Source organism: Scyliorhinus torazame, chromosome 5 (assembly GCF_047496885.1).
Source record: "Scyliorhinus torazame isolate Kashiwa2021f chromosome 5, sScyTor2.1, whole genome shotgun sequence".
NCBI classification, from domain to species: Eukaryota; Metazoa; Chordata; class Chondrichthyes; order Carcharhiniformes; family Scyliorhinidae; genus Scyliorhinus; species Scyliorhinus torazame.
The window spans coordinates 121,311,135-121,325,832 of record NC_092711.1 but is presented as its reverse complement, the minus strand read 5'-3'; the positions used below and the strand labels follow the sequence as shown (position 1 = coordinate 121,325,832).

The 14,698-nt window shown below is 45.7% G+C and overlaps 5 non-coding genes across 5 annotated transcripts; 1 reads left to right on the top strand and 4 right to left on the bottom strand.

The window, feature by feature from the left end:
* Positions 1–858: 858 nt before the first annotated feature.
* trnav-aac (transfer RNA valine (anticodon AAC)) lies at positions 859–931 on the bottom strand. Its single transcript has one exon. It is a non-coding gene; the product is annotated as a tRNA-Val (tRNA).
* A 2,153-nt stretch (positions 932–3,084) lies between these two features.
* Positions 3,085–3,157, bottom strand: trnav-aac (transfer RNA valine (anticodon AAC)). Its single transcript has one exon. It is a non-coding gene; the product is annotated as a tRNA-Val (tRNA).
* Positions 3,158–5,309: 2,152 nt separating this feature from the next.
* On the bottom strand, positions 5,310–5,382 carry trnav-aac (transfer RNA valine (anticodon AAC)). Its single transcript has one exon. It is a non-coding gene; the product is annotated as a tRNA-Val (tRNA).
* Positions 5,383–9,604: 4,222 nt separating this feature from the next.
* trnav-aac (transfer RNA valine (anticodon AAC)) lies at positions 9,605–9,677 on the bottom strand. The gene has a single exon. It is a non-coding gene; the product is annotated as a tRNA-Val (tRNA).
* A 2,661-nt stretch (positions 9,678–12,338) lies between these two features.
* On the top strand, positions 12,339–12,428 carry trnap-ugg (transfer RNA proline (anticodon UGG)). Its single transcript is given in 2 exon segments — positions 12,339–12,374; positions 12,393–12,428. It is a non-coding gene; the product is annotated as a tRNA-Pro (tRNA).
* The last annotated feature ends 2,270 nt before the right edge of the window (positions 12,429–14,698 follow it).

The following is a 14,698-nucleotide window of genomic DNA, read 5'->3' as shown; positions in this document are numbered from 1 at the left end:
CCACATTTGTCTGAATCTGACCCCATTTCCAGTTCTGCAGCTTTGACAAAGAGTCACCCAGGCCCGGAACGACCGCTGCCATCTCGCTCCAGAGAGGCCGTCAGTCCTGCTGAGATTGTCCAGTATGTTCTGTTTTTGTTTCAGAATGAAGCATCCGCAGTAAGTTGCATTTGTCGTTCATTTAGACATGTTTGAGATGGTGAATAAGTAGGTTTATCTGCATTTGTAAATGCATGAAATTCTGTTGTGGATGAACTAGCTCCGCATATCCAAAATAAGAAGGTCCTTTTCTTCTCATTGCCTGTCGAAAATTCAGTGCTTGTGACTTAATGTGGAATTTATTTTGGTGGCTCATGAGAGACTAATCCTCATAATCCTCGAACATACGAGATGGGGGAACACAAGTACTTTGTGCAAACATTCCTCACACAACATGAGAAGCACTTGATGTTTCTACCCGGTATGGCCCCGGGGACCTTTCGCGTGTTAGGGGAATGTGCTAACCACTACACTACAGAAACCGCTGGCGGTGCAGTAATCAATGGACTTGTGCAATGTTCAACCTCACTGTGTGCCTGCAGATTCTCATGGTTCGTCTGAGAGGCCATGTCACTTATTACAAGAAGACAGCCGTTTCTTTAAAACCGATGTCTCAACTTATAAAACAATCAGGAATCGAACTTTACAGACCTGAAGATAAGTTATATTTTGCTTCAAGTGGAAGTGAAATTGAGAATGCAGGGCTTTCGTAAATAACCACAACCAGACGGGTGCATGCATTTTGCTATTCCTCGTTGATGAAGACCAGTTACGAGATTGCGGCAATAGTCAGCAACAGACTAAACTGGAAGTACAAGATGTTTCTGCCCGGTTTCGAACCGGGGACCTTTCGTGTGTTAGGCGAATGTGATAACCACTACACTACAGAAACAGCTGGCAATCAACGGACGTGTACAATGTGCAACCTCACTGTGTTGCTGCAGATTCGCATGGTGAGGCTGAGAGGCTAGGCCACTTATTACAAGACGACTGCTGTTTCTTTCAAAAACAGATGGTTCAACATATAAAACCACGAGATGTAGAAATTAGATCGAACTTAACATGATCTGCGTTAACTTCACAGGGACGTGACCCATCTAATCCACAGAGCCAAAGTGGAGAATTGAACTGACTGGAGAGTTGCATCTTAACGCTGACCTTCCGGACCTCGGCCTCCTGAAATGTTCCAAAGAAGCTCAACAAACACTCGAGGAACAGCAGCGCATCTTTCCACTGGGCTCAATACAGCTTTCACACTCATAGTGTGTGCAACAGTCTCACACTGTAAATGCTGCCCCCATTCTGTGTGTCCTTCCATCGCAGATTTGGGTTTGAATCTTGTTTCCACTTCTTCTTTGTATCCGAGCGGTAGTTGTTGAGAGCTGGCACAGACACAGCGGCTGGAATGGCCTCATACTGTGGTGTAATTATTCTCTCATTCGATGCTCACCTCACTCTGTGGCCAGGGAACCCTAGGCCTTTTCTCATTTAATCTCTCCTGACTTGCACCCTGTCAGAGCGCTTTCCTGTTGTTCTGTTTACTCCCACCAGGATTTCACTTGGTTAAAACGTCCGACATTTCTAACCCGTCCCGGTTTTAATGAAAGGTGATGGTGAAAGACAAGCTTTGTTGTCCTGTCGACAAATTCCGCCTGACTCGCTGAGTTGTTCCAGTATTTTCCGCAGATGTTAGATCGACTTTCGATGGCAATAACAGCGTGCTTCTGTTACTTTCCCGGGGCTCGTTGGTCTAGGGGTATGACATTCACTTACCTCTATTGACTAATTCCAGTTGATTCAGGCAGCCCTCTGTATCTTTCATTTTATTCAGTTCAACAACATCAGACTGTGTAATCTCTCTTCTCCCTCCACCATCTGTTTATTTCCATCAAGTTATTTTCATTCCTTCCATTGGTATGTTTTACCCTCAGCATTGCCCCCCTCCCCCCCAGCCCATACCATCCTACTTGAGCAACCCTGTCGCCAATTGTTCGCTGACACACTGCTTACTTTGTTCTGCTATTAACACATTCTGATCTCTTGAGGCGCCACTATCAGCACCTTTGTTAACCTTGATTAGCCTCATTTACATTCCCTTTTTCTTTCTGTCCGAGACATTTTCGTCATTTTCCACCTATTGCTGACCACTCTATCGAGGCCCAATAGGGCACGCCAACCCCGCCCCATCCACATTTGTCTGAATCTGACCCCATTTCCAGTTCTGCAGCTTTGACAAAGAGTCACCCAGGCCCGGAACGACCGCTGCCATCTCGCTCCACAGAGGCCGTCAGTCCTGCTGAGATTGTCCAGTATGTTCTGTTTTTGTTTCAGAATGAAGCATCCGCAGTAAGTTGCATTTGTCGTTCATTTAGACATGTTTGAGATGGTGAATAAGTAGGTTTATCTGCATTTGTAAATGCATGAAATTCTGTTGTGGATGAACTAGCTCCGCATATCCAAAATAAGAAGGTCCTTTTCTTCTCATTGCCTGTCGAAAATTCAGTGCTTGTGACTTAATGTGGAATTTATTTTGGTGGCTCATGAGAGACTAATCCTCATAATCCTCGAACATACGAGATGGGGGAACACAAGTACTTTGTGCAAACATTCCTCACACAACATGAGAAGCACTTGATGTTTCTACCCGGTATGGCCCCGGGGACCTTTCGCGTGTTAGGGGAATGTGCTAACCACCACACTACAGAAACCGCTGGCGGTGCAGTAATCAATGGACTTGTGCAATGTTCAACCTCACTGTGTGCCTGCAGATTCTCATGGTTCGTCTGAGAGGCCATGTCACTTATTACAAGAAGACAGCCGTTTCTTTAAAACCGATGTCTCAACTTATAAAACAATCAGGAATCGAACTTTACAGACCTGAAGATAAGTTATATTTTGCTTCAAGTGGAAGTGAAATTGAGAATGCAGGGCTTTCGTAAATAACCACAACCAGACGGGTGCATGCATTTTGCTATTCCTCGTTGATGAAGACCAGTTACGAGATTGCGGCAATAGTCAGCAACAGACTAAACTGGAAGTACAAGATGTTTTTGCCCGGTTTCGAACCGGGGACCTTTCGCGTGTTAGGCGAATGTGATAACCACTACACTACAGAAACAGCTGGCAATCAACGGACGTGTACAATGTGCAACCTCACTGTGTTGCTGCAGATTCGCATGGTGAGGCTGAGAGGCTAGGCCACTTATTACAAGACGACTGCTGTTTCTTTCAAAAACAGATGTTTCAACATATAAAACCACGAGATGTAGAAATTAGATCGAACTTAACATGATCTGCGTTAACTTCACAGGGACGTGACCCATCTAATCCACAGAGCCAAAGTGGAGAATTGAACTGACTGGAGAGTTGCATCTTAACGCTGACCTTCCGGACCTCGGCCTCCTGAAATGTTCCAAAGAAGCTCAACAAACACTCGAGGAACAGCAGCGCATCTTTCCACTGGGCTCACTACAGCTTTCACACTCATAGTGTGTGCAACAGTCTCACACTGTAAATGCTGCCCCCATTCTGTGTGTCCTTCCATCGCAGATTTGGGTTTGAATCTTGTTTCCACTTCTTCTTTGTATCCGAGCGGTAGTTGTTGAGAGCTGGCACAGACACAGCGGCTGGAATGGCCTCATACTGTGGTGTAATTATTCTCTCATTCGATGCTCACCTCACTCTGTGGCCAGGGAACCCTAGGCCTTTTCTCATTTAATCTCTCCTGACTTGCACCCTGTCAGAGCGCTTTCCTGTTGTTCTGTTTGCTCCCACCAGGATTTGACTTGGTTAAAACGTCCGACATTTCTAACCCGTCCCGGTTTTAATGAAAGGTGATGGTGAAAGACAAGCTTTGTTGTCCTGTCGACAAATTCCGCCTGACTCGCTGAGTTGTTCCAGTATTTTCCGCAGATGTTAGATCGACTTTCGATGGCAATAACAGCGTGCTTCTGTTACTTTCCCGGGGCTCGTTAGTCTAGGGGTATGACATTCACTTACCTCTATTGAGTAATTCCAGTTGATTCAGGCAGCCCTCTGTATGTTTCATTTTATTCAGTTCAACAACATCAGACTGTGTAATCTCTCTTCTCCCTCCACCATCTGTTTATTTCCATCAAGTTATTTTCATTCCTTCCATTGGTATGTTTTACCCTCAGCATTGCCCCCCTCCCCCCAGCCCATACCATCCTACTTGAGCAACCCTGTCGCCAATTGTTCGCTGATACACTGCTTACTTTGTTCTGCTATTAACACATTCTGATCTCTTGAGGCGCCACTATCAGCACCTTTGTTAGCCTTGATTAGCCTCATTTACATTCCCTTTTTCTTTCTGTCCGAGACATTTTCGTCATTTTCCACCTATTGCTGACCACTCTATCGAGGCCCAATAGGGCACGCCAACCCCGCCCCATCCACATTTGTCTGAATCTGACCCCATTTCCAGTTCTGCAGCTTTGACAAAGAGTCACCCAGGCCCGGAACGACCGCTGCCATCTCGCTCCACAGAGGCCGTCAGTCCTGCTGAGATTGTCCAGTATGTTCTGTTTTTGTTTCAGAATGAAGCATCCGCAGTAAGTTGCATTTGTCGTTCATTTAGACATGTTTGAGATGGTGAATAAGTAGGTTTATCTGCATTTGTAAATGCATGAAATTCTGTTGTGGATGAACTAGCTCCGCATATCCAAAATAAGAAGGTCCTTTTCTTCTCATTGCCTGTCGAAAATTCAGTGCTTGTGACTTAATGTGGAATTTATTTTGGTGGCTCATGAGAGACTAATCCTCATAATCCTCGAACATACGAGATGGGGGAACACAAGTACTTTGTGCAAACATTCCTCACACAACATGAGAAGCACTTGATGTTTCTACCCGGTATGGCCCCGGGGACCTTTCGCGTGTTAGGGGAATGTGCTAACCACTACACTACAGAAACCGCTGGCGGTGCAGTAATCAATGGACTTGTGCAATGTTCAACCTCACTGTGTGCCTGCAGATTCTCATGGTTCGTCTGAGAGGCCATGTCACTTATTACAAGAAGACAGCCGTTTCTTTAAAACCGATGTCTCAACTTATAAAACAATCAGGAATCGAACTTTACAGACCTGAAGATAAGTTATATTTTGCTTCAAGTGGAAGTTAAATTGAGAATGCAGGGCTTTCGTAAATAACCACAACCAGACGGGTGCATGCATTTTGCTATTCCTCGTTGATGAAGACCAGTTACGAGATTGCGGCAATAGTCAGCAACAGACTAAACTGGAAGTACAAGACGTTTCTGCCCGGTTTCGAACCGGGGACCTTTCGTGTGTTAGGCGAATGTGATAACCACTACACTACAGAAACAGCTGGCAATCAACGGACGTGTACAATGTGCAACCTCACTGTGTTGCTGCAGATTCGCATGGTGAGGCTGAGAGGCTAGGCCACTTATTACAAGACGACTGCTGTTTCTTTCAAAAACAGATGTTTCAACATATAAAACCACGAGATGTAGAAATTAGATCGAACTTAACATGATCTGCGTTAACTTCACAGGGACGTGACCCATCTAATCCACAGAGCCAAAGTGGAGAATTGAACTGACTGGAGAGTTGCATCTTAACGCTGACCTTCCGGACCTCGGCCTCCTGAAATGTTCCAAAGAAGCTCAACAAACACTCGAGGAACAGCAGCGCATCTTTCCACTGGGCTCAATACAGCTTTCACACTCATAGTGTGTGCAACAGTCTCACACTGTAAATGCTGCCCCCATTCTGTGTGTCCTTCCATCGCAGATTTGGGTTTGAATCTTCTTTCCACTTCTTCTTTGTATCCGAGCGGTAGTTGTTGAGAGCTGGCACAGACACAGCGGCTGGAATGGCCTCATACTGTGGTGTAATTATTCTCTCATTCGATGCTCACCTCACTCTGTGGCCAGGGAACCCTAGGCCTTTTCTCATTTAATCTCTCCTGACTTGCACCCTGTCAGAGCGCTTTCCTGTTGTTCTGTTTACTCCCACCAGGATTTGACTTGGTTAAAACGTCCGACATTTCTAACCCGTCCCGGTTTTAATGAAAGGTGATGGTGAAAGACAAGCTTTGTTGTCCTGTCGACAAATTCCGCCTGACTCGCTGAGTTGTTCCAGTATTTTCCGCAGATGTTAGATCGACTTTCGATGGCGTGCAATCTCGTAACTGGCGTGCTTCTGTTGCTTTCCCGGGGCTCGTTGGTCTAGGGGTATGACATTCACTTACCTCTATTGACTAATTCCAGTTGATTCAGGCAGCCCTCTGTATGTTTCATTTTATTCAGTTCAACAACATCAGACTGTGTAATCTCTCTTCTCCCTCCACCATCTGTTTATTTCCATCAAGTTATTTTCATTCCTTCCATTGGTATGTTTTACCCTCAGCATTGCCCCCCTCCCCCCAGCCCATACCATCCTACTTGAGCAACCCTGTCGCCAATTGTTCGCTGACACACTGCTTACTTTGTTCTGCTATTAACACATTCTGATCTCTTGAGGCGCCACTATCAGCACCTTTGTTAGCCTTGATTAGCCTCATTTACATTCCCTTTTTCTTTCTGTCCGAGACATTTTCGTCATTTTCCACCTATTGCTGACCACTCTATCGAGGCCCAATAGGGCACGCCAACCCCGCCCCATCCACATTTGTCTGAATCTGACCCCATTTCCAGTTCTCCAGCTTTGACAAAGAGTCACCCAGGCCCGGAACGACCGCTGCCATCTCGCTCCAGAGAGGCCGTCAGTCCTGCTGAGATTGTCCAGTATGTTCTGTTTTTGTTTCAGAATGAAGCATCCGCAGTAAGTTGCATTTGTCGTTCATTTAGACATGTTTGAGATGGTGAATAAGTAGGTTTATCTACATTTGTAAATGCATGAAATTCTGTTGTGGATGAACTAGCTCCGCATATCCAAAATAAGAAGGTCCTTTTCTTCTCATTGCCTGTCGAAAATTCAGTGCTTGTGACTTAATGTGGAATTTATTTTGGTGGCTCATCAGAGACTAATCCTCATAATCCTCGAACATACGAGATGGGGGAACACAAGTACTTTGTGCAAACATTCCTCACACAACATGAGAAGCACTTGATGTTTCTACCCGGTATGGCCCCGGGGACCTTTCGCATGTTAGGGGAATGTGCTAACCACTACACTACAGAAACAGCTGGCAATCAACGGACGTGTACAATGTGCAACCTCACTGTGTTGCTGCAGATTCGCATGGTGAGGCTGAGAGGCTAGGCCACTTATTACAAGACGACTGCTGTTTCTTTCAAAAACAGATGTTTCAACATATAAAACCACGAGATGTAGAAATTAGATCGAACTTAACATGATCTGCGTTAACTTCACAGGGACGTGACCCATCTAATCCACAGAGCCAAAGTGGAGAATTGAACTGACTGGAGAGCTGCATCTTAACGCTGACCTTCCGGACCTCGGCCTCCTGAAATGTTCCAAAGAAGCTCAACAAACACTCGAGGAACAGCAGCGCATCTTTCCACTGGGCTCAATACAGCTTTCACACTCATAGTGTGTGCAACCGTCTCACACTGTAAATGCTGCCCCCATTCTGTGTGGACTACCATCGCAGATTTGGGTTTGAATCTTGTTTCCACTTCTTCTTTGTATCCGGGCGGTAGTTGTTGAGAGCTGGCACAGACACAGCGGCTGGAATGGCCTCATACTGTGGTGTAATTATTCTCTCATTCGATGCTCACCTCACTCTGTGGCCAGGGAACCCGAGGCCTTTTCTCATTTAATCTCTCCTGACTTGCACCCTGTCAGAGCGCTTTCCTGTTGTTCTGTTTGCTCCCACCAGGAATTGACTTGGTTAAAACGTCCGACATTTCTAACCCGTCCCGGTTTAAATGAAAGGTGATGGTGAAAGACAAGCTTTGTTGTCCTGTCGACAAATTCCGCCTGACTCGCTGAGTTGTTCCAGTATCTTCCGCAGATGTTGGATCAAATTTCGATGGCTATAACAGCGTGCTTCTATGACATCTTTGGGCTCGTTGGTCTAGGGGTATGATTCTCGCTTTGGGTGTCGTGGTTTCGAAACTTGCGGGAGATTCCGGGTTCAAATCCCAGACGAGCCCTTTGATAAGGTTTTCTGTTGGTCAGGCGATATGTTTTCTTCATTTCTTTGCGGCTCATTCGGCGGGATTCATTCACATTGGGTTTGCTTTGAGAAGCTGAGCTCACACGGCAGGGAACCAATAGGTTCGCGAGACAATCGGGACATTGTCTAAAAGCTTGTCTATGTGTGGACATTCGCTTACCTTTATTGACTTATTCCAGTAGATTCAGGCAGCTCTCTGTATGTTTCATTTTATTCAGTTCAACAACATCAGACTGTGTAATCTCTCTTCTCCCTCCACCATCTGTTTATTTCCATCAAGTTATTTTCATTCCTTCCATTGGCATGTTTTACCCTCAGCATTGCCCCCCTCCCCTCAGCCCATACCATCCTACTTGAGCAATCTGATCCCTGTCGCCAATTGTTCGCTGACACACTGCTTACTTTGTTCTGCTATTAACACATTCTGATCTCTTGAGGCGCCACTATCAGCACCTTTGTTAGCCTTGATTAGCCTCATTTACATTCCCTTTTTCTTTCTGTCCGAGACATTTTCGTCATTTTCCACCTATTGCTGACCACTCTATCGAGGCCCAATAGGGCACGCCAACCCCGCCCCATCCACATTTGTCTGAATCTGACCCCATTTCCAGTTCTGCAGCTTTGACAAAGAGTCACCCAGGCCCGGAACGACCGCTGCCATCTCGCTCCACAGAGGCCGTCAGTCCTGCTGAGATTGTCCAGTATGTTCTGTTTTTGTTTCAGAATGAAGCATCCGCAGTAAGTTGCATTTGTCGTTCATTTAGACATGTTTGAGATGGTGAATAAGTAGGTTTATCTGCATTTGTAAATGCAGGAAATTCTGTTGTGGATGAACTAGCTCCGCATATCCAAAATAAGAAGGTCCTTTTCTTCTCATTGCCTGTCGAAAATTCAGTGCTTGTGACTTAATGTGGAATTTATTTTGGTGGCTCATGAGAGACTAATCCTCATAATCCTCGAACATACGAGATGGGGGAACACAAGTACTTTGTGCAAACATTCCTCACACAACATGAGAAGCACTTGATGTTTCTACCCGGTATGGCCCCGGGGACCTTTCGCGTGTTAGGGGAATGTGCTAACCACTACACTACAGAAACCGCTGGCGGTGCAGTAATCAATGGACTTGTGCAATGTTCAACCTCACTGTGTGCCTGCAGATTCTCATGGTTCGTCTGAGAGGCCATGTCACTTATTACAAGAAGACAGCCGTTTCTTTAAAACCGATGTCTCAACTTATAAAACAATCAGGAATCGAACTTTACAGACCTGAAGATAAGTTATATTTTGCTTCAAGTGGAAGTGAAATTGAGAATGCAGGGCTTTCGTCAAATAACCACAACCAGACGGGTGCATGCATTTTGCTCTTCTTCGTTGATGAAGACCAGTTACGAGATTGCGGCAATAGTCAGCAACAGACTAAACTGGAAGTACGAGATGTTTCTGCCCGGTTTCGAACCGGGGACCTTTCGTGTGTTAGGCGAATGTGATAACCACTACACTACAGAAACAGCTGGCAATCAACGGACGTGTACAATGTGCAACCTCACTGTGTTGCTGCAGATTCGCATGGTGAGTCTGAGAGGCTAGGCCACTTATTACAAGACGACTGCTGTTTCTTTCAAAAACAGATGTTTCAACATATAAAACCACGAGATGTAGAAATTAGATCGAACTTAACATGATCTGCGTTAACTTCACAGGGACGTGACCCATCTAATCCACAGAGCCAAAGTGGAGAATTGAACTGACTGGAGAGTTGCATCTTAACGCTGACCTTCCGGACCTCGGCCTCCTGAAATGTTCCAAAGAAGCTCAACAAACACTCGAGGAACAGCAGCGCATCTTTCCACTGGGCTCAATACAGCTTTCACACTCATAGTGTGTGCAACAGTCTCACACTGTAAATGCTGCCCCCATTCTGTGTGTCCTTCCATCGCAGATTTGGGTTTGAATCTTGTTTCCACTTCTTCTTTGTATCCGAGCGGTAGTTGTTGAGAGCTGGCACAGACACAGCGGCTGGAATGGCCTCATACTGTGGTGTAATTATTCTCTCATTCGATGCTCACCTCACTCTGTGGCCAGGGAACCCTAGGCCTTTTCTCATTTAATCTCTCCTGACTTGCAGCCTGTCAGAGCGCTTTCCTGTTGTTCGTTTTACTCCCACCAGGATTTGACTTGGTTAAAACGTCCGACATTTCTAACCCGTCCCGGTTTTAATGAAAGGTGATGGTGAAAGACAAGCTTTGTTGTCCTGTCGACAAATTCCGCCTGACTCGCTGAGTTGTTCCAGTATTTTCCGCAGATGTTAGATCGACTTTCGATGGCAATAACAGCGTGCTTCTGTTGCTTTCCCGGGGCTCGTTGGTCTAGGGGTATGACATTCACTTACCTCTATTGACTAATTCCAGTTGATTCAGGCAGCCCTCTGTATGTTTCATTTTATTCAGTTCAACAACATCAGACTGTGTAATCTCTCTTCTCCCTCCACCATCTGTTTATTTCCATCAAGTTATTTTCATTCCTTCCATTGGTATGTTTTACCCTCAGCATTGCCCCCCTCCCCCCAGCCCATACCATCCTACTTGAGCAACCCTGTCGCCAATTGTTCGCTGACACACTGCTTACTTTGTTCTGCTATTAACACATTCTGATCTCTTGAGGCGCCACTATCAGCACCTTTGTTAGCCTTGATGAGCCTCATTTACATTCCCTTTTTCTTTCTGTCCGAGACATTTTCGTCATTTTCCACCTATTGCTGACCACTCTATCGAGGCCCAATAGGGCACGCCAACCCCGCCCCATCCACATTTGTCTGAATCTGACCCCATTTCCAGTTCTCCAGCTTTGACAAAGAGTCACCCAGGCCCGGAACGACCGCTGCCATCTCGCTCCAGAGAGGCCGTCAGTCCTGCTGAGATTGTCCAGTATGTTCTGTTTTTGTTTCAGAATGAAGCATCCGCAGTAAGTTGCATTTGTCGTTCATTTAGACATGTTTGAGATGGTGAATAAGTAGGTTTATCTGCATTAGTAAATGCATGAAATTCTGTTGTGGATGAACTAGCTCCGCATATCCAAAATAAGAAGGTCCTTTTCTTCTCATTGCCTGTCGAAAATTCAGTGCTTGTGACTTAATGTGGAATTTATTTTGGTGGCTCATGAGAGACTAATCCTCATAATCCTCGAACATACGAGATGGGGGAACACAAGTACTTTGTGCAAACATTCCTCACACAACATGAGAAGCACTTGATGTTTCTACCCGGTATGGCCCCGGGGACCTTTCGCATGTTAGGGGAATGTGCTAACCACTACACTACAGAAACAGCTGGCAATCAACGGACGTGTACAATGTGCAACCTCACTGTGTTGCTGCAGATTCGCATGGTGAGGCTGAGAGGCTAGGCCACTTATTACAAGACGACTGCTGTTTCTTTCAAAAACAGATGTTTCAACATATAAAACCACGAGATGTAGAAATTAGATCGAACTTAACATGATCTGCGTTAACTTCACAGGGACGTGACCCATCTAATCCACAGAGCCAAAGTGGAGAATTGAACTGACTGGAGAGCTGCATCTTAACGCTGACCTTCCGGACCTCGGCCTCCTGAAATGTTCCAAAGAAGCTCAACAAACACTCGAGGAACAGCAGCGCATCTTTCCACTGGGCTCAATACAGCTTTCACACTCATAGTGTGTGCAACCGTCTCACACTGTAAATGCTGCCCCCATTCTGTGTGTACTTCCATCGCAGATTTGGGTTTGAATCTTGTTTCCACTTCTTCTTTGTATCCGGGCGGTAGTTGTTGAGAGCTGGCACAGACACAGCGGCTGGAATGGCCTCATACTGTGGTGTAATTATTCTCTCATTCGATGCTCACCTCACTCTGTGGCCAGGGAACCCTAGGCCTTTTCTCATTTAATCTCTCCTGACTTGCACCCTGTCAGAGCGCTTTCCTGTTGTTCTGTTTGCTCCCACCAGGATTTGACTTGGTTAAAACGTCCGACATTTCTAACCCGTCCCGGTTTTAATGAAAGGTGATGGTGAAAGACAAGCTTTGTTGTCCTGTCGACAAATACCGCCTGACTCGCTGAGTTGTTCCAGTATCTTCCGCAGATGTTGGATCAAATTTCGATGGCTATAACAGCGTGCTTCTATGACATCTTTGGGCTCGTTGGTCTAGGGGTATGATTCTCGCTTTGGGTGTTGTGGTTTCGAAACTTGCGGGAGGTCCCGGGTTCAAATCCCGGACGAGCCCTTTGATAAGGTTTTCTGTTGGTCCGGCGATATGTTTTCTTCATTTCTTTGCGGCTCATTCGGCGGGATTCATTCAATTTGGGTTTGCTTTGAGAAGCTGAGCTCACACGGCAGGGAACCAATAGGTTCGCGAGACAATCGGGACATTGTCTAAAAGCTTGTCTATGTGTGGACATTCGCTTACCTTTATTGACTTATTCCAGTAGATTCAGGCAGCTCTCTGTATGTTTCATTTTATTCAGTTCAACAACATCAGACTGTGTAATCTCTCTTCTCCCTCCACCATCTGTTTATTTCCATCAAGTTATTTTCATTCCTTCCATTGGCATGTTTTACCCTCAGCATTGCCCCCCTCCCCTCAGCCCATACCATCCTACTTGAGCAATCTGATCCCTGTCGCCAATTGTTCGCTGACACACTGCTTACTTTGTTCTGCTATTAACACATTCTGATCTCTTGAGGCGCCACTATCAGCACCTTTGTTAGCCTTGATTAGCCTCATTTACATTCCCTTTTTCTTTCTGTCCGAGACATTTTCGTCATTTTCCACCTATTGCTGACCACTCTATCGAGGCCCAATAGGGCACGCCAACCCCGCCCCATCCACATTTGTCTGAATCTGACCCCATTTCCAGTTCTCCAGCTTTGACAAAGAGTCACCCAGGCCCGGAACGACCGCTGCCATCTCGCTCCACAGAGGCCGTCAGTCCTGCTGAGATTGTCCAGTATGTTCTGTTTTTGTTTCAGAATGAAGCATCCGCAGTAAGTTGCATTTGTCGTTCATTTAGACATGTTTGAGATGGTGAATAAGTAGGTTTATCTGCATTTGTAAATGCATGAAATTCTGTTGTGGATGAACTAGCTCCGCATATCCAAAATAAGAAGGTCCTTTTCTTCTCATTGCCTGTCGAAAATTCAGTGCTTGTGACTTAATGTGGAATTTATTTTGGTGGCTCATGAGAGACTAATCCTCATAATCCTCGAACATACGAGATGGGGGAACACAAGTACTTTGTGCAAACATTCCTCACACAACATGAGAAGCACTTGATGTTTCTACCCGGTATGGCCCCGGGGACCTTTCGCGTGTTAGGGGAATGTGCTAACCACTACACTACAGAAACCGCTGGCGGTGCAGTAATCAATGGACTTGTGCAATGTTCAACCTCACTGTGTGCCTGCAGATTCTCATGGTTCGTCTGAGAGGCCATGTCACTTATTACAAGAAGACAGCCGTTTCTTTAAAACCGATGTCTCAACTTATAAAACAATCAGGAATCGAACTTTACAGACCTGAAGATAAGTTATATTTTGCTTCAAGTGGAAGTTAAATTGAGAATGCAGGGCTTTCGTAAATAACCACAACCAGACGGGTGCATGCATTTTGCGATTGCTCGTTGATGAAGACCAGTTACGAGATTGCGGCAATAGTCAGCAACAGACTAAATTGGAAGTAGGAGATGTTTCTGCCCGGTTTCGAAGCGGGGACCTTTCGTGTGTTTGGCGAATGTGATAACCACTACACTACAGAAACAGCTGGCAATCAACGGACGTGTACAATGTGCAACCTCACTGTGTTGCTGCAGATTCGCATGGTGAGGCTGAGAGGCTAGGTCACTTATTACAAGACGACTGCTGTTTCTTTCAAAAACAGATGTTTCAACATATAAAACCACGAGATGTAGAAATTAGATCGAACTTAACATGATCTGCGTTAACTTCACAGGGACGTGACCCATCTAATCCACAGAGCCAAAGTGGAGAATTGAACTGACTGGAGAGTTGCATCTTAACGCTGACCTTCCGGACCTCGGCCTCCTGAAATGTTCCAAAGAAGCTCAACAAACACTCGAGGAACAGCAGCGCATCTTTCCACTGGGCTCAATACAGCTTTCACACTCATAGTGTGTGCAACAGTCTCACACTGTAAATGCTGCCCCCATTCTGTGTGTCCTTCCATCGCAGATTTGGGTTTGAATCTTGTTTCCACTTCTTCTTTGTATCCGAGCGGTAGTTGTTGAGAGCTGGCACAGGCACAGCGGCTGGAATGGCCTCATACTGTGGTGTAATTATTCTCTCATTCGATGCTCACCTCACTCTGTGGCCAGGGAACCCTAGGCCTTTTCTCATTTAATCTCTCCTGACTTGCACCCTGTCAGAGCGCTTTCCTGTTGTTCTGTTTGCTCCCACCAGGATTTGACTTGGTTAAAACGTCCGACATTTCTAACCCGTCCCGGTTTTAATGAAAGGTGATGGTGAAAGACAAGCTTT